This window comes from Nicotiana tomentosiformis, chromosome 7 (genome assembly GCF_000390325.3).
Source record: "Nicotiana tomentosiformis chromosome 7, ASM39032v3, whole genome shotgun sequence".
Taxonomy (NCBI): domain Eukaryota; kingdom Viridiplantae; phylum Streptophyta; class Magnoliopsida; order Solanales; family Solanaceae; genus Nicotiana; species Nicotiana tomentosiformis.
Window position 1 is genome coordinate 24,415,961 of NC_090818.1, and position 20,535 is coordinate 24,436,495.

Here is a 20,535-nt window from a genome sequence, read left to right on the forward strand (position 1 = left end):
GATTTAATTATGGGCACGAAGTGCCATGAAAATATAAAAATGGGCTGAGACCCGTATTTTTATGATTATGAAATGAGGTGTCACATGGTGACCTTTTAATTGAAGAATTATATTCAAAATTTTTATTTTGAAGGATTTTTATTTAGAAAGTATTATATGAAAGAATTATATTTGAAAGATATTTATTTGAGGAAAATTATATTTGAAGGAGAGTTATTTGGTAGAATTATATGTGAATGATATTTATTTGAATAATTTGATTTAATTGGATGTACTTATATTTATTATTTGTTGAGCGATATTAAATGGTATTTTGTTGTCTTGTTGTGCATATCCCTGGTTGTTTTATGATATCCTTATTGTTATCTGTTTCCTACTATCTTGTATATTATATTGCACATGCTATTAGACTAGTGAGTGTCTTGACTGTACCTCCCTACTCCACTGAGGTTAGTCTTGATACTTACTGGGTACCGACCGTGGTGTGCTCATACTACACTTCTGCACAATCTTTGTGCACAGTCAGGTAAATGTGGAGTCGGTTGATCATTAGCTAGTTGTGCGGACTGTTGTTGTGGAGACTCAAGGTAAACCTGTTGCTGCGTTCGCAGGATTCGGAGTCACCGTCTAATTTGTATTCACACTGTTTACTTTATTTCAAACAGCTATATTTAGAAAGCTGTAACAAACTCTGTAGAGCTTATGACTTGTACTACCGGTTTTGGGATTGTAAGTATTGTATAGAGATTTCTACTTTGCATTTGTCAGTCTTGAATTAATATTGTTATTATTTCAGTAAATGTTAGGCTTACCTAGTCCCTAAGACTAGGTGACATATCACGATACCCAACGGAGGGAAAATTGGGTCGTGACAAGTTGGTATCAAAGCTCTAGGTTCATAGGTTCTGCGAGTCATAAGCGAGTTTAGTAGAGTCTTACGGATCGGTACGGAGACGTCTGTACTTATCTTCGAGAGGCTACAAAACTGTTAGTAAATTTCCATTTCTTTCATTCCTATCGTGCGGAATTTGTTGAATTTGTAATTTGAGCCTTTGTATCTCTACTCTCTCACTGATGGTGAGGACACGTGCCACTAGGACAGCTGAGCAGACACCCATGCATACTGCTAGGGCCGCAAGAGGTAGAGGACGAGGTAGAGGCTGAAGAAGGGCATGTGTCGCGACTAGAGCACCTGTCAGAACAGCAGTTTAGGAGCCGCCAGTAGCTCCAATTGGGGGATAGGTACTAGAAGCAATTGTTGTTACCCCCGCACTTCAGGAGACTTTAGCACAGTTCCTGAGTATGTTTGGTACATTAACTCAGGCGGGATTGATCTTTGTTGTATCAAATATTTTGCAAATTGGGGGAGTAGCTCAGACTCCTACCACGACTCCAGAGGAGCAGATTCACATTGGTCAGGTTCCAGGTGTAGTACCGGAACAACCTGTTATTCCGGTTCAGCCTGAGGTCAAGCCAGGGGCATCAGAAGAAGAACAAAAGAGAATTGAAAGGTTTAAGAGGTATAATCCACCTACTTTTAGTGGCACAGCTACAAAGGATGCCCAAGGATTTCGAGAAAATTATCACTGTATTCTCCGCACCATGGGTATTGTGGAAATGAACGGAGTTGCCTTTACTACATTTCAACTATCAGGCGCAGCGTATCTGTGGTGGCAAATATATGAAGAAGGTAGACTAGCCGATGCAACACCACCAACTTGGGCTCAATTTTCAGAAATGTTCTTAAACGAATTTGTTCCCCAGACTCTCCGAGATGCATGGCGTACAGATTTTGAACGGTTGCGTCGGGGCACTATGGCAGTGTCAGAATATGCTCTCAGGTTCAGTGAGTTAGCCCGTCATGAACCTATCTTGGTTCCTACAGTCAGAGAAAGCGTCCGCAAATTCATTGAGGGGCTCGATTATGATATTAAAATATGCATGGCTCGGGAGTTGGAAACTGATACTCCATTTCAATAAGTAGTGGAGATTGCAAGGAAGATTAAGGGTGTTTTAGGCGAGTAAAGGGAGTCTAAGGAAACAAAAAGGTCTCGAAGATCTAGAGGGTTTAATGAATTTTACTCTTTAGCTAGGACCCATTATAGCAGAGGCTCGAACAGTCGGCTAGCTCAGTCCGCACATCAGATTACTTGGGGTGCTCCAGTAAAATCTTATAGTGCACCACCGATACGAGATTATTACAGTGGTTATTCCAGTTATACGGCACAGACTCAGTACGAGCAGTCGTGACCTCAGAGGGGCTGTTATGAGTGTGGTGACACTAGGCACATTATGAGAGATTGTCCCAGACTCAAGAAGGGTGGATTTTATCAAAACACTCGGACTATAGGACCAGTGCAACTACTACCCCACGTGCACAACTAGTTAGGGGTGGAGGAAAGACGGGTAGAGGGAGCCTAAGAGGTGGAGGCCCGACCCGTTGATATAATCACTATGATTTGGCTGAGGCCGATACACCATATGGTGTCGTTACAAGTATGATCCTGATTTGTTATAAAAGGATAATTCTCCTTAATTTGATTCGGTTCTAAATATTGAGGTGAGTCCTCCTATTATGCTCCGCTTATGGGTGAGCATCATAATTTTGTAAACCACTTATATATTGATCCCTGTTGGGAGGTTTGATGATGTTAGCCTGTGTCTATCATTTTATTTTTGGGCATCATTGAGGACTATAAGTCCAAAAGTAAATTTTATTACTCACTACAGTGGTTTTTGATGTGATTTTAGGATATTTGATTACAATTTTATGAATTTTATGCCTTATTGGAATGAGGGGTTCATTATATGTTGTCAAAATTGTTTACAAATTTATTGAAAAGAAGAAAGAAAAGAAATTGAATATTTCAGTTGGCACGTGTGCAAAATACTTGTGATTCGGAGTTGAGGACGAGATCCTTGCATTTTTATATGATGTGAAATATTTAAACCAGGCTACAAGCCGCGGTGGAAGTTATATAAGGATGAGGTCCTTGTGATGAAATATTTATGAATTTAAATTCTCCCTTTGTGAAGCTAAATTTGTACAATGGTACTAATAGGGAGTTATGCCTGATAGGCTTATGGGATAATTCTTTTATGTGTTTCTGGGCCATAATTGTGTTGTAATTATTGAGCTTTAGCCTATGAGGTGAGTGCCCAAGTGATGTTAAATGTGACTCGTTAAGTCGAGTAAATAGTTATGAGGTCTTCATGCCTCACATTCTTTTGTCAGTATTGTAAAAATTCGAAACGAGGTGTTGGTTAATATGAGATTAATTAATGCTGCTGGAATTAATTATGAACAACTTTTAAGACCAGAGATGTGGTGATGAGCATACATATGATATGCTTCATGTCCTGATATCATTATATTAATGCAATGCTTGTAATGATGAGATTAGTGTTATGGATATATACCTTGTGGTGTTTTGTTGGTTTGTGGAGGTATTGTTAGGAGTTGTTTTGGTGTTACTCTGGCAGGTGGATAGGCCCAATTACAGGGGAGACTCTGCCGAAATTTCTGAAAAATTTGGGAGTTAGTAACATTTGGGGGAGTGAGATTTGCAAAAGAAGGGATAAGTTATGTTATGTGTTTAAGGGCGAATGATCCTAAGTGGGGGAGAATGTAACACCCCGAAAAAATTTCGAAGTACCTTAAGCGCTATAAATAAAGTTGATGTGTGCATAGGCACGAGTTGCTATATCCAGTTGAGACTAATACCGTGCGTTGATGTGAAAATCGGACTTTTGAAAATGTTTGGAGTGTAAGAAATTTAGTCTTAAAGTTTACAAATATGAATAAAAGGAATAATCTCAATTGATACGGTGTTGACGGGCTTATGTCGAATAGGGTGATGTGGGACCACCCACGGGTATGTGCGCGGTAAGATGGAATAGTGATTTGATCGTTTGGAAAACAACTCTGGGCACGTTCGAGGAAAAACATATGTTTAAGTGGGGGAGAATGTAACGACCCGACTTGTCGTTTTGAGTAATTACTCTCCTCTCTACTATTTGAAGTCTCGAATAGCTTCATATGATGTATTATGACTTGTATGCAAAATTTGAGGTCAATCAGACTTGATTTGCTATATTGCGACATCGATTCTTCAAGATTACATGGTATCCCATTAAGCAAACGAGTTCCAAATTCAGTTTTAATTGAAGCATTAGATTCGTATTGAAATTTTGGAGCCATAGCAAAAAGAATCGTCGAATTCGGACATCGTATGAGAGAGTTATGCCCATTTTCATATCGAAAAAGATTTCCCATCGTCGCGAGCTCCCAGGGTAGCGTAGGGCACTATCCCTGGCGCTGGAAATTTTTGGGTACTGGAAACTGTGCCACAGGCAGCGCCCCACGCTACCTGTGATGCTCGAAAATACCAGAGGCTCTATAAACGGGTTTTTTGACCAATTTTGACAAAAATAGAGTTGGGGAGCTCGGTTTGGGCGATATTTGGGCGATTTTCATGGGTAAACATTGGGGTAAGTGTTCCTTATCCTATATTGATTATATTTCATGATTCCATACTCATTTACATCATGAATCCGTGAATTTATGGAAGAAAAAATTAGAATTTTTTAAAATCTTCCAAAAATATAAAATGAAGATTTAAAGGTCAATCCGATATTGGAATCTGATAAAATTGGTATAAGTGAACTCGTAATTGAATGAGTTGTCGGATTTTGTAAGTTTCGTTGGATTCCGAGACATGGGCCCCATGGGCGATTTTTGAGTTAAATTTCGAATTTTGTTGGAAATTTTGTATTTTCATATGGAATTAATTCCTACGATTTGTGTTGAGTATATTGAATTGTTTGTGACTAGATTTGGAGCTTTCGGACACGAATTAGCGAGGAAAAGGTTTATTAGAATCTTGAATTTGGTTGTGAAACGAGGTAAGTATCTTGCCTAACCTTGAGTGGAGGAATTACCCCTTAGGCATTGAGTATTATGTGAAAATTGTGTAATTGATAACCATGTACGTGAGGTGAAGAGTACGTACTTGATTTATATGTACAAATTATATTGGTTGAAATTCGTAGACGCCCTTAAGTATTAAGTTGGAAAATTGTTGTAACTTATTAAATCCCTTATTGTCATGCCCCGTTCTTTGCTTGCCGATGTTGTTTTTATATGATAATTTGGTATTGAATTATAAAGGTCGTGAATCATATTGAGGCAAGGTGCCAAATTATAAAATATTATTCGGTTGAGTTGTTCACTCCCGAATATTTTATTAAGATGTTGTGCACATTATGATCGAGTCGTGACTCCTTATTGTGGAAAAATAATATGTTATAAGATTTGAGCACTTGATGTGCAATTTGTGATATGTTGTAAGATTTGAGCACTTGATGTGCAATTTGTGATATGTTATAAAATTTGAGCACTTGATGTGCAATTTGTGATATGCTGTAAGATTTGAGCACTTAATGTGCAATTTGTGATATGATGTGATATGTGAGCACTTGATGTGCAGTTGTTGAAATCATATTTACTTTGGGACTACGGAACGGTATTCCGGGAGATCCCCTGGCCCTGCATATTTACTTTGGAACTACGGAACGGTATTTCGAGAGATCCCCCTGTCTTGCATATTTACTTTGACTACGGAACGGTATTCCGGGAGATCCCCCTGCCCTGCACCATGTCTTGCATATTTACTTTGGGACTACGGAACGGTATTCCGGGAGATCCCCCCTGCCTTGCATATTTACTTTGGGACTACGGAATGGTATTCCGGGAGATCCCCCTATCTTGCATATTTACTTTTGGGACTACGAGGCGGTACCTCGGGAGATCTCCCTGTCTTGCATATTTTTCTATAGATGCACTTGCCTTTGGTTATTCTGTTTTTCCGCGATATGTAAATTCTTGTGTTCTTCCGTGATGTATTATTTGATTTTATTATGTGTTCTGCTATTTCTTATTGTATTGTGTTGGCTTTGGCTCTTTGTACAAGACTTTGCAGATTTGTGTTTATGGTCTTTACTGGTTTTCGAGAGTTGAGTGGTTTCGAATAAAAGAAATTACTATTATATTTTAATATAATAAATTTTACATCCAAATTAGTAGTCATCGGATACTTCATTTTAATTGAAATGTCATTTTCTTCACCCAAACGAGTTCAAAAATGAACTCATTTCTTTGATGATTTCTTACTTGATTTAAATATTTTAAACTCACTTTAGTGGAAATAAATTGATCATGTGGATCTTATATACATTAAGGATATTGGCATGTGAATTGTCTGTGCATTTGTGATATGAAATGAGGGCACGAGGTACCGAAAAAATATGTTGATTTAATTATGGGCACGAAGTGCCATGGAAATATAAAAATGGGCTAAGACCCGTATTTTTATGATTATGAAATGAGGTGTCACATGGTGACCTGTTAATTGAAGAATTATATTCAAAAAGTTTGTTTGGAAGGATTTTTATATAGAAAGTATTATATGAAAGAATTATATTTGAAAGATATTTATTTGAGGGAAATTATATTTGAAGGATAGTTATTTGGTAGAATTATATGTGAATGATATTTATTTGAATAATTTGATTTAATTGGGTGTACTTGTATTTACGTAACGACCCGACTTGTTGTTTTAAGAATTTACGCCCCGTTCAATGACTTAAGGTTTCGGGAAGCTTCGCAATATGTATTATGACCTGCAGGTGTGGTCGAGTTTGATTTGCTAAAGATTTGGAATTTAATTAAACGAACAATCCTTAATTTGAAGCTAAAATGGAAAGAGTTGACCAGACAGTTGACTTTTGAAAAAACGACTCCGGAATAAAATTTTGATGATGTCTATAGCTCTGTATGGTGATTTTGGACTTAGGAGCGTGTCGGAAAAATTATTTGGAAGTCTGTAGTGGAATTAAGCTTGAAATGCCGAAAGTTAAATTTTTGGGAAGTTTGACCGGGGGGTTGACTTTTTGATATCGGGGTCGAAATATTATTCTGAAAATTTGAATAGCTTCGTTATTTCATTTATGACTTGTGTGCAAAATTTGAAATCATTCCGGATTGATTTGATATGTTTCGGCACAAGATATAGAATTTGAAAGTGCAAAGTTCATAGATTTTGATTTGAGGTGCGATTCGTCGTTTTGATGTTGTTTGATATGATTTGAGGCCTCGAGTAGGTCCATGTTATGTTATGGAACTTGTTGGTATGTTTGGACTGGGTCCCGAGGGCCTCGGGTGAGTTTCGGATGCTTAACGGATCGAATTTGGATTTGGAGGAGGAACTGAAGCAGCTAGGTTGCTGGTGTGATCGCACCTGTGCGAAAAAGGGCCACAGGTGCGAGCTCGCGGATGCGATAAATGAGTCGCGGAAGCGGAAAATTCATGGGCTGGCCAGGCACAACGGGTGCGAAAAATGTGTCGCGGATGCGAAGGCCGCGGGTGCGAAAAATTGGCCGCGGATGCGAAGGCCGCAGGCGCGAAAAATATACCGCAGGTGCGAAGAAATCACCGCGGATGCGAAAACCCCTGGGCAATACAAAAACAGAGGGGTTCCGAGCTTTTGCCATTGTTGGGCATTTCAAGCTCGGGTTGGGCGAGTTTTGAGCAAGGTTTTCACGGGAAAACTTGAGGTAAGTCCCTTGTGATCATTTCTACTCCATAATATTGCATTATCATTGAATATTCCGATTAGATTATATGTTTTTTAGGTGTAAATCGGGGGTTTGAACTTAGGGATTTGAAAACGAAAAATTAAGATATGGAGGTCGAGTTGTTATTGGAATTCGATAAAATTGGTATGGTTGAACTCGTATCGGAATGGGTGTTCGGATTTCATGAAAATTTTGTCGGGTTCCGAGGGGCAGGCCCCGCGTTGACTTTTGTTGACTTTTTGGAATAAAATTTTATGTCGACGCATTATTATCCGAAATTATTTCCGATGAATTTTAATGAAGTTATACAATTAATTTGGATAGATTTGAGCTGTCCGGAGGTCAATTCAAGCAAGAAGGCTATTTTGGAATATCGGCCTAACTTCAATAAGGTAAGTGTCTTGCTTAACCTTGAGTGGGGGAATTACCCCTTAGGCATTGAGTCTTATGTGCCATTTGAGAAATGTGAAAATCCATGCACGCGAGGTGACGAGTACGTACTCGGGATTATACGTGCAAAAATTCGTTGAATTAAAGTCTTAGGCATTTTTATGTAGTAAATTGTGAAATTATGAAAAATTATTAAATCATCTGTTTGTCATGCCTAAATCCTTATTGTTGAATTTATTTTTATATGATAATTTGATCTGATTGTTACTTGAAATATTTATGAAATTTTGTGAGTATTGTTGGTTTAATATTTCTTGGAATGGCAAACAGATGATTTAATAATTTTTCACAAACAGATGCCTTCGCATACGCATATGCCTTCTCTGATAATTTGATGATTTCTTCGCATACGCGGCCAATTTTTCGCACCCGCGGCAAATTTTTCGCACCCGCGGTGCCTGGCCAGCCCAGGAATTTTCCGCTTCCGCGACTCATTTATCGCATCCGCGAGCTCGCACATGCGGCCCTTTTTCGCGCAGGTGCGATCACACCAGCAACCCAGCTGCTTCAGCTCCTCCTCCAAATCCTAATTCGATCCGTTAAGCATCCGAAACTCACCCGAGGTCTTCGGGACCCCGTCCGAACATACCAACAAATTTCATAACATAACACAGACCTACTCGAGGCCTCAAATCATATCAAACAATATCAAAACGACGAATCGCACCTCAAATCAAAATCTATGAACTTTGAACTTTTAAATTCTATATCTTGTGCCGAAACATATCAAATTAATCCGGAATGACTTTAAATTTTGCACACAAGTCATAAATGACATAACGAAGCTATTCAAATTTTCAGAATAATATTTCAACCTCGATATAAAAAAGAACCCCCCGGTCAAACTTCCCAAAAATTCAACTTTCGGCATTTCAAGCTTAATTCCACTACAGACCTCCAAATAATTTTTCCGACACGCTCCTAAGTCCAAAATCACCATATGGAGCTATTGACATCATCAAAATTTTATTCCGGAGTCGTTTTCTCAAAAGTCAACTCTCCGGTCAACTCTTTCCATTTAAGCTTCAAATTAAGGATTGTTCGTTTAATTAAATTCCAAATCTTTAGTAAATCAAACTCGACCACACCCGCCGGTCATAATACATATTGTGAAGCTGCCCGAGACCTTAATTCATTGAACGGGGCGTAAATTCTTAAAATGACAAGTCGGGTCGTTACATTCTCCACCTCTTAAACAAACATTCGTCCTCGAACGTGCTAAGAATCTTTCTGAGGACTTTAAATTACTGAGTATATTCTTGCACACATACTTGTGGGTGATTCTACATTCCTGCAATTAAACACGGGTCTGACAACACCATCTTAATTGAAATTATTTCTTTTCTCCATTCTTATAAGCTTTAGAGCAAAAATCCCTAACTCTCCATTCATTTCCAAAATACCTGATTTTCACTTCGACGCACGGTATTAGTCTCAAGTGGCTATAGCAACTCATGCGTATGCACACATCAGCTTTTCTGGGGTATTTCATTCTTCCCCGCTTAGGATCATTCGCCATCAAATACACAACATAACTTATCTCTTCTTTCGCATATCTCAATCCCCCAAATTTTTCTAACTCCCAAATTTTTTTTTTATTTTTTTTATTTTTTTTTTTTTCAGAAAATTTTGGCAGAGTCTCCCCTGTAATTGGGCCTATCCACCTTGCAGAGTAACACCCAAACAACTCCTAACAACATATCCACAACCCAACAAAATACCATAGGGTATATATCAATAACATTAATCTTGGCATCACAAGCACTGCATTACCATAATGATATCAGAACATGAAGCACATCATATGTATGCTCATCACCACATCTCTGGTCTTAAAAGTTGTTCATAATTAATTCCAGCATCATCAATTAATCTCATATTAACCACCACCTCATTTTGAATTTTCACAACACTGACAACGGAATGTAAGGCATGAAGACCTCATGATTACGTACTCGGATTAATGAGCCACATTTAACGCCACATGGGCACTCACCTCATAGGCTAAAACTCAATATTTACAACACGAAAATGGCTGAATATGAACAGAAAATATACAAGCATTATCAAATAAGCCTAACTGGTATGACTCCCTATTAATATTATTGCACAAATTAAATTTCATAAGAGAGAATTTTAAACTCATAAATATTTCACCACAAGGACCTCGTCTTTATATAACTTCCATCGCGGCTTGCAGCCCGGTTTAAATATTTCACATCATGTATAAATGTGAGGATCTTATCCTCAAATCCGAATCACAATTATGTTGCACATTGTGCCAAGTGAAATTTTCAATTTTCTTTATTTCTTCCTTTCAATACATTTCATAAACAATTTTCACAACATATAATGAACCCTCATACCAGTAGGGTGTATAATTCATAAAAATTGGAATCAATTATTCTGAAACACATTAAACCCACTGTAATGAATAACAAAGATTATTTTTGGACTTATAGCCCTCAATGGTGTACAGAAATAAAATAACAGACATGGACTCACATCTTTAAATCTCCCAACAGGGATAAACATATAAGTGAGTCACAAATTTACGAAGCTCACCGTAAGTGGGGCATAAAGGAGGACTCGCCTAATTATTCAGAACTAAATCAAATTAAGGAAAATATCCTTTTATAATAAAAATCAGGATCGTACCTGCAATGACACCATCTGGTGTATTGGCCCCAGCCAAATCATAGTGATTATATAGTGGGTCGGGTCTCCCCCTCTTAGGCGCCCACTACCCGCATGTCCTCCACCTCTAGCTGATTGTGCACGTGGAGTATCAACTGGAATAAAGCTTGTAGCTGGAGTGTTCTGATAAAATCCACCCTTCTTGAGTCTGGACAATCTCTCATAATGTGCCTAGTGTCACCACACTCATAACAGCCCCTCTGAGGTCACGGCTGCTAGTACTGAGTCTGTGTCAGATAACTGGAATAACCACTGTAAGAATCTCGTGTCGGTGGTGCACTATAAATTGGAACACCCCAAGTAATTTGATGTGCGGATTGAGCTGACCGACTGCTCGAGCCTCCGCTATAATGGGTTCTAGCTAAAGAGTAAAACCCATTGAACCCTCTAGAACTTCGAGACCTTTTGGCCTCCTTAGACTTCCTTTCCTCGCCTAAAACACCCTCAATCTTCCTTGCAATCTCCACTACTAGTTGAAATGGAGTATCAGTTTGCAATTCTCGAGCCATGCATATTTTAATATCATAAATGAGCCCATCAATGAATCTGCGGACCCGCTCTCTGATTGTAGGAACCAAGATCGGTGCATGACGGGCTAACTCACTGAACCTGATAGCATATTCTGATACTATCATAGTGCCCTGACTCAACCGTTCAAACTCTGTGCGCCACGTATCTCTGAGAGTCTGGGGAACAAACTCTTTCAAGAACATTTCCGAAAATTGAGCCCAAGTTGGTGGTTTTGCATCAGATGGTCTACCTTCTTCATAGATTTGCCACCACCGATACGCTGCGCCTGACAGTTGAAATGTAGTAAAGGCAACTCCATTTACCTCCACAATACCCATGGTACGGAGAATACGGTGACAATTTTCTAGAAATTCTTGGGCATCCTCTGTAGTTGTGCCACTGAAAGTAGGTGGACTATACCTCATAAACCTTTCAATTCTCTTTTGTTCTTATTCTGATGCCTCGGGCCTGACCTCAGGCCGAACCGGAATAACAGGTTGTACCGGTATTGCACCCGGAACCTGACCAACGTGAACCTGCTGCTCTGGAATTATGGTAGGAGTCTGATCTACTCCCCCAATCTGCGAAATATTTGGTGCAACAGAGATCAATCCCGCCTGAGTTAATGTACCAAACATACTCAGGAACTGTGCTAAGGTCTCCTGAAGTCCGGGGCTAACAACAGGTGCTTCTGGTACCTGTCCCCCAACTGGAGCTACTAGTGGCTCCTCAACTGTTGTTCTGACAGGTGCTCTAGTTGCAGCACGTGCCCTTCCTCGACCTCTACCTCAGCCCCGGCCTCGTGCAGCCCTAACAGTATGTGCGGATACCTGCTCAGCTAACCCAGTAGCACGTGTCCTCACCATCTGTGAGAGAATGGAGATATAAAGGTTCAAATTCCAAATTCAACAAATTCTGCACGACAAGAATGAAAGAAATGGAAATTTCCTAACAATTATGTAGCCTCTCAAAGATAAGTACAAACTTCTCCGTACCGATCCACAAGACTATACTAGACTCGTTCGTGACTCGTAGAACCTATGAACCTAGAGCTATGAAACCAACTTGACACGACCCAAAATCCCACCACAGGAGTCGTGATGGCACCTAGTCTCTAAGACTAGGTAAGCCGATTTCCATTGCATTTTTTTAAGCCATTTTTTTTAATTAAATAAATAGTCAAAACTAACAGCGGAAATAATTACAATATACAACTTCCCAAGACTGGTAGTACTGAGTCACGAACTCTAATTGAAGACATAGAATGATCATGAGGACCGAATATACAATACTGTTTGATTACAAATTAACAGTACAATGAAATGAAAAGACTCCAAGGGACTGCGACAACCAAGCAGCTCTACCTTGAATCCTTACGATCCCTCTTTAACTCTGCTCAAGTCCGTTATCTTCAATACCTGGCTCTGCACAAAAATGTGCAGAAGTGTAGAGTGAGCACACCACAGCGGTGCCCAGTAAGTATCAAGACTAACCTCAATAGAGTAGAGACGAGGTACAGTCAAGACACTCACTAGTCTAATAACCTGTGCAATATAATATACAAAATAATAGGAAACAAATAATCATAAAGGCAGGATAAAACAACCAGTGATATGCACAACAGACAACAAGAATACCATTAATATCACTCAACAATTAATAAACACAATTACACCCAATTAAATCAAGCCCTTCAAATAAATGTCTTTCACATAGTTCTTCCAGATAACTCTCTTTCAAATATAATTTTTCTCAAATAATTATTTTTTAAATATAATTCTTTCAATAAATCTTTTCAAATACAATTTCCTCAAATAAATATCTTTCAAAATACAATTCTTTTATATAATACTTTCTAAGTAAAATCCTTCCAAATAAATATTTTGAATATAATTCTTTCAATTAAAAAGTCACCATGTGACACCTCATTTCAAAATCATCAAAATACGGGTCTCAGCCCATTTTCATATTTTTCGTAAATACGGGTCTCAGCCCATTTTCATATTTCAACGGCACCTCATGCCCATAATTAAATTATCATATCTGCCCGGCAACTCGTGTCCTCATTTCATATCACAACTGCACGGACAATTCACGTGCCAAATATCATTATCATTTCATCACACCATCTCGTGCCGACGTTTTATATCACAACCGCACGGACAATTCACGTGCTAATATCCCTATTTCATATAATAATTCACGGCACCTCGTGCCCACATTTCATTTTATAAACTGCCTAGCAATAGCCACAGACTCCCAATTTCAATATAAATCAGATTATTATCAATTTATTAACAACAAGACAAGTTGCACAAGGTATAAAAATAAACACAAGAAAATCACAACATCACATGAAAATTGTCAACACCACAACCCCACATCATCACATATCGTCCCTGACAATAGCCACCCTTATCGCTCTTATTGCCACCCTAATCGCTCCTATAGCCACCCTTATCGCTCCGCCCAGACAATACCAATAGCCACATTTATCGCTCCTATTGCCACCCTTATCGCTCCTATAGCCACCCTTATCGCTCCGCCCAGATAACATTCCAACAAACACAATAATGAAATGCCACTCTTATAACCACATAATATCAACGGTGAAATGCCACCCTTATCTCTCCAAAATAACAACTCACACAACACAACAATTTATACGGAAAATTATCACAGCAGCATAATAAAATTAATTCATATCACAATTTGCCCAATGGCCACAACCAAATTCCAAAGATATGACAAAAATAATTAATTTCACAACAAATAGCCCAAGGCTCCACACAGTGTATATAACACCCAAAAATAATCAATGGAGATAGAAATTACTCAACATAAAGCAAATTCTTCATTAAATTCAAATTTTCAATAATTATATAAACACTTTTTCCAGATAACTCTCTTTCAAATATAATTTTTCTCAAATAATTATTTTTCAAATATAATTCTTTCAATAAATCTTTTCAAATACAATTTCCTCAAATAAATATCTTTCAAAATACAATTCTTTTATTTAATACTTTCTAAGTAAAATCCTTCCAAATAAATATTTTGAATATAATTCTTTCAATTAAAAAGTCACCATGTGACACCTCATTTCAAAATCATCAAAATACGGGTCTCAGCCCATTTTTATATTTTTCGTAAATACGGGTCTCAACCCATTTTCATATTTCAACGGCACCTCGTGCCCATAATTAAATTATCATATCCGCCCGGCAACTCGTGTCCTCATTTCATATCACAACTGCACGGACAATTCACGTGCCAAATATCATTATCATTTTATCATAGCACCTCGTGCCGACGTTTTATATCACAACCGCACGGACAATTCACGTGCCAATATCCCCATTTCATATCACAATTCACGGCACCTCGTGCCTACATTTCATTTTATAAACCGCCTAGCAATAGCCACCCTTATCGCTCCTATTGCCACCCTTATCGCTCCTATAGCCACCCTTATCGCTCCGCCCAGACAATACCAATAGCCACCCTTATCGCTCATATAGCCACTCTTATTGCTCCGCCCAGACAATATTCCAACAAACACAACAGTGAAATGCCACCCTTATAACCACATAATATCAACGGTGAAATGCCACCCTTATCTCCCCAAAATAACAACTCACACAACACAATAATTTATACGGAAAATTATCACAACAACATAATAAAATCAATTCATATCACAATTTGCCCAATGGCCACAACCAAATTCCAAAGATATGACAAAAATAATTAATTTCACAACAAATAGTCCAAGGCTCCACACAATATATATAACACCCAAAAACAATCAATGGAGATAGAAATTACTCAACATAAAGCAAAGTCTTCATTAACTTCAAATTTTCAATAATTATATAAACACTTCTTCGAGATAACTCTCTTTCAAATATAATTTTTCTCAAATAATTATTTTTCAAATATAATTCTTTCAATAAATCTTTTCAAATACAATTTCCTCAAATAAATATCTTTCAAAATACAATTCTTTTATATAATACTTTCTAAGTAAAATCCTTCCAAATAAATATTTTGAATATAATTCTTTCAATTAAAAAGTCACCATGTGACACCGCATTTCAAAATCATCAAAATACGGGTCTCAGCCCATTTTCATATTTTTCGTAAATACGGGTCTCAACCCATTTTCATATTTCAACGGCACCTCGTGCCCATAATTAAATTATCATATCCGCCCGGCAACTCGTGTCCTCATTTCATATCACAAATGCACGGACAATTCACGTGCCAAATATCATTATCATTTCATCATAGCACCTTATGCCGACATTTTATATCACAACCGCACAGACAATTCACGTGCCAATATCCCCATTTCATATCACAATTCACGGCACCTCGTGCCCACATTTCATTTTATAAACCGCCTGGCAATAGCCACCCTTATCGCTCCTATTGCCACCCTTATCGCTCCTATAGCCAACCTTATCGCTCCGCCCAGACAATACCATAAGCCACCCTTATCGCTCCTATAGCCACCCTTATCGCTCCGCCCAGACAATATTCTAACAAACACAACAGTGAAATGCCACCCTTATAACCACATAATATCAACGGTGAAATGCCACCCTTATCTCCACAAAATAACAACTCACACAGCATAACAATTTACACGGGAAATTATCACAACAACATAATAAAATCAATTCATATCACAATTTTCCCAATGGCCACAACCAAATTCCAAAGATATGACAAAAATAATTAATTTCACAACAAATAGCCCAAGGCTCCACACAATGTATATAACACCCAAAAACAATCAATAGAGATAGAAATTACTAAACATAAAGCAAAGTCTTCATTAAATTCAAATTTCTAATAATTATATAAACACCTCTTCTTAAGCTCATTTAATTAATTATTTGCAGAGGAAAAATTATATTGGAATTAATTTCCAAGAACTATTAAACCAACAATACTCACAAAATTTCATATATATTTCAAGTAACAATCACATCAAATTATCATATAAAAACAAATTCAACAATAAGGATTTAAGCATGGCAAACAGATGATTTAATAATTTTCCACAATTTCCCAATTTACTACACAAAAATACCTAAGACTTTAATTCAATGAATTTTTGCACGTATAATCCCGAGTGCGTGCTCGTTACCTCGCGTACACGGCTTTTCACATTTCACAAATGGCACATAAGACTCAATGCCTAAGAGGTAATTTCCCCACTAGAGATTAAGCAAGACACGTACCTTATTGAAGTAAGTGCGATATTCAAAAATAGCCTTCTTGCTTGAATTGACTTCCGAACAGCTCAAATCAATCCAAATTAATTGTATAACTTCATTAAAATTCATCGGAAATAATTCTGGATAATAATGCGTCGACATAAAATTTTATTAAAAGTCAACAAACGTCAATGCGGGGCTCGTCCCTCGGAACCCGACAAAATTTTCATGAAATTCGAACACCCATTCCGATACGAGTTCAACCATACCAATTTTATCGAATTCCAATAAAAACTCGACCTCCAAATCTTAATTTTTCGTTTTCAAATCCCTAAGTTCAAACCCCCGATTTACACCTCAAAAACATGTAATCTAATCGGACTATTCGTTGATAATGCAATATTATAGAGTAGAAATGATCACAAGGGACTTACCTCAAGTTTTCCCGTGAAAACCTTGCTCAAAAGTCGCCCAACCCGAGCTTGAAATGCCCAACAATGGCAAAAGCTCGAAACCCCTCTGTTTTTGTATTGCTCAGGGGGTTTTGCATCCGCGGTGATTTCTTAGCACCTGCGGTATATTTTTCGCACCCGTGGCCTTCGCATCCGCGGCCAATTTTTCGCACCCACGACCTTCGCATCCGCGGCCACTTTTTCGCATCCGGGGCCAATTTTTCGCATCCGCGACAAATTTTTCGTACCCACGGTGCCTGGCCAGCCCATGAATTTTCCGCTTCCGCGACTCGTTTATCGCATCCGCGCTCGCACCTGCAGCCCTTTTTCGCGCAGGTGCGATCACACCAACAACCCAGCTGCTTCAGTTCCTCCTCCAAATCCAAATTCGATCCGTTAAGTATCCGAAACTCACCCGAGGCCCTCGGTACCCCGTCCGAACATACCAACAAGTTTCATAACATAACCCAGACCTACTCGAGGCCTCAAATCATATCAAACAATATCAAAACGACGAATCGCACCTCAAATCAAAATCTATGAACTTTGAACTTTCAAATTCTATATCTTGTGCCGAAACATATCAAATCAATCCGGAATGACTTCAAATTTTGCACACAAGTCATAAATGACATAACGAAGCTATTCAAATTTTCAGAATAATATTTCAACCCCGATATAAAAAAGTCAACCCCCCGGTCAAACTTCCCAAAAATTCAACTTTCGACATTTCAAGCTTAATTTCACTACAGACCTCCAAATAATTTTTTCGACACGCTCCTAAGTCCAAAATCACCATACGGAGCTATTGACATCATCAAAATTTTATTCCGGAGTCGTTTTCTCAAAAGTCAACTCTCCGGTCAACTCTTTCCATTTAAGCTTCAAATTAAGGATTGTTCGTTTAATTAAATTCCAAATCTTTAGTAAATCAAACTCGACCACACCCGCATGTCATAATACATATTGCAAAGTTGCCCAAGATCTTAAGTCATTGAACGGTGCGTAAATTCTTAAAACGATAAGTCGGGTCGTTACAATTTATTATTTGTTGAGCGATATTAAATGGTATTTTGTTGTCTTGCTGTGCATATCCCTGGTTATTTTATGATGTCCTTATTGTTATTTGTTTCCTACTATATTGTATATTATATTGCACAGGCTATTAGACTAGTGAGTCTCTTGACTGTACCTCGTCTCTACTCCACTGAGGTTAGTCTTGATACTTACTGGGTACCGACCGTGGTGTGCTCATACTACACTTCTGCATATTTTTTGTGCACAGTTAGGTAAATGTGGAGTCGGCTGATCATTAGCTAGTTGTGCGGATTATTGCTGTGGAGACTTAAGGTAAACCTGTTGCTGCGTTCGCAGGCTTCAGAGTCACCTTCTAATTTGTATTCACACTGTTTAATTTATTTCAAACGATTATATTTAGAAAACTGTAATAAACTCTGTAGAGCTTATGACTTGTACTGCCGGTTTTGGGATTGTAAGTATTGTATAGATATTTCTACTTCGCATTTGTCAGTCTTGAATTAATATTGTTATTATTTCAGTAAATGTTAGGCTTACCTAGTCCCTAAGACTAGGTGCTATCACGATACCCAACGGAGGAAAAATTGGGTTGTGACACCAAGCCTTCTATTGTTGTGGTTTCCTTGTTTCGTGCTCAAATTTTCAATTCATCGACTTTCCGAAAAACATAAATCGAGGTATTCCAATTTAGTTTATGTTGAAACTCGTATAATAATGCATATTAGTTGTTTTGAATGTGTTTCCATATTGTTTTGTATATTTTTGCTATTAAACTCGTATGTTATTTTTATCCGGACTAAGATATTAGTGTTTTGTGTTTGTTTTGTGATTAAAATGTATTTGTTATTTTTATCTAGTTTAGATTATTTATTTGCTTAAAGACTAGTGCCATTTTAGCATAGTAAAATGTAGAGCCTTTTAGCGTAGAATCCATGTAGTTTAAGTATCTTTTATATTGATAGATCAAACACAAACTCTGTCCAATTAAATATGATAAAAATTAATTATTTAATTTACAAAACAAACATACAAAATTATGAAAATATTAAAATTGACACACATAAGAATTCAGGATAGCTTGGTGCTATTGGGCCTCACATATCGAGCCTGGAAACCATAGGTATATACTTTGTCCAATTAAATATGATAAAAATTAATTATTTAATTTACAAAACAAACATACAAAATTATGAAAATATTTAAATTGACACACACAAGAATGCAGGATAGTTTGGTGCTACTGGGCCTCAAATATCAAGCCTGGAACCCATATGTATATACTCTGTGTAAATAAATATGATAAAAATTAATTATTTAATTTACAAAACAAACATACAAAATTATGAAAATATTAAAATTGACGCACATAAGAATTCAAGATAGCTTGGTGCTACTGGGCTTCAAATATCGAGCCTGGAACTCATAGGTATATACTCTGTCCAATTAAAAATGATAAAAATTAATTATTTAATTTACAAAACAAATATACAAAATTACGAAAATAATAAAATTTACACATACAAGAACTCAAGATCGCTTGGTCCTACTGGGCATCAAATATGGAGCCTGGAACCCATAGGTATATACTCTGTCCAATTAAATATTGTATAATTATAAAAAATAATTATTTAATTTACAGATCAAACATACAATTAATGTTGTTTAATTTACAGTAGACGACATGGACGTACCGCCTATGCATCCCGGACCTGTCTCCGATGAGCTATTAGTGTTACAGGGCGATCATAGGTCCGCCTACGTATGTGAGGGAGAGTTACTGGCCCAGACTCTCCGCGCCAGGAGAGTGGACGACATGTGGGATTTTATGAAGGACAGAGATCTCTATCCTCGTGTAGTCCAGCGCCTGCGGGATACGTGCTTCTATAGGATTTTGGAGATCGGGCGGCTGCAGCTCGACTGGTCTTTGATCACAGCCCTGATAGAGCGGTGGCGACCGAAGACGCACACTTTCCACCTGCCCATTAGCGAGGCCACCATCACGCTGCATGACGTGGAGTTTTTATATGGAATGCCTGTTGATAGACTGCCCGTTGCACTGCCTCAGGCCATGAGAGAGATGACGCGTGGGCAGTATTTGGACATGCTGCAGCAGTTTACTGGTTTCATGCCACAGGATGAGACTGCACACTCAGGGGCCAGTCGCATGAGTTTGACAGCTATTCGACATCATTTGGAGATATTGCACCCCGACATCACCGGGGAGACAGATGATCTGCATATTCAGCGGTATACAAGGTTGTTGTTGCTCCTTCTGTTTGGGGGGGGGGGGGTCTTGTTCCCAAATACTTCAAGGAACCTAGTCAGCTTGCGATTTCTTCATCATCTTCAGCTGCTAGATGATTTACCCCAGTACAGCTAGGGTGTTGCTGTTCTCGCCTACTTGTACAAGCATCTGTGCCGGGTAAGCATGGGCACCCAGCATGATGTATGTGGATTTTTGTTGCTTCTACAAGTGACAATATATTCGAATACTCTGTTCATTCCTTCCAATTCTATCTAGTCAA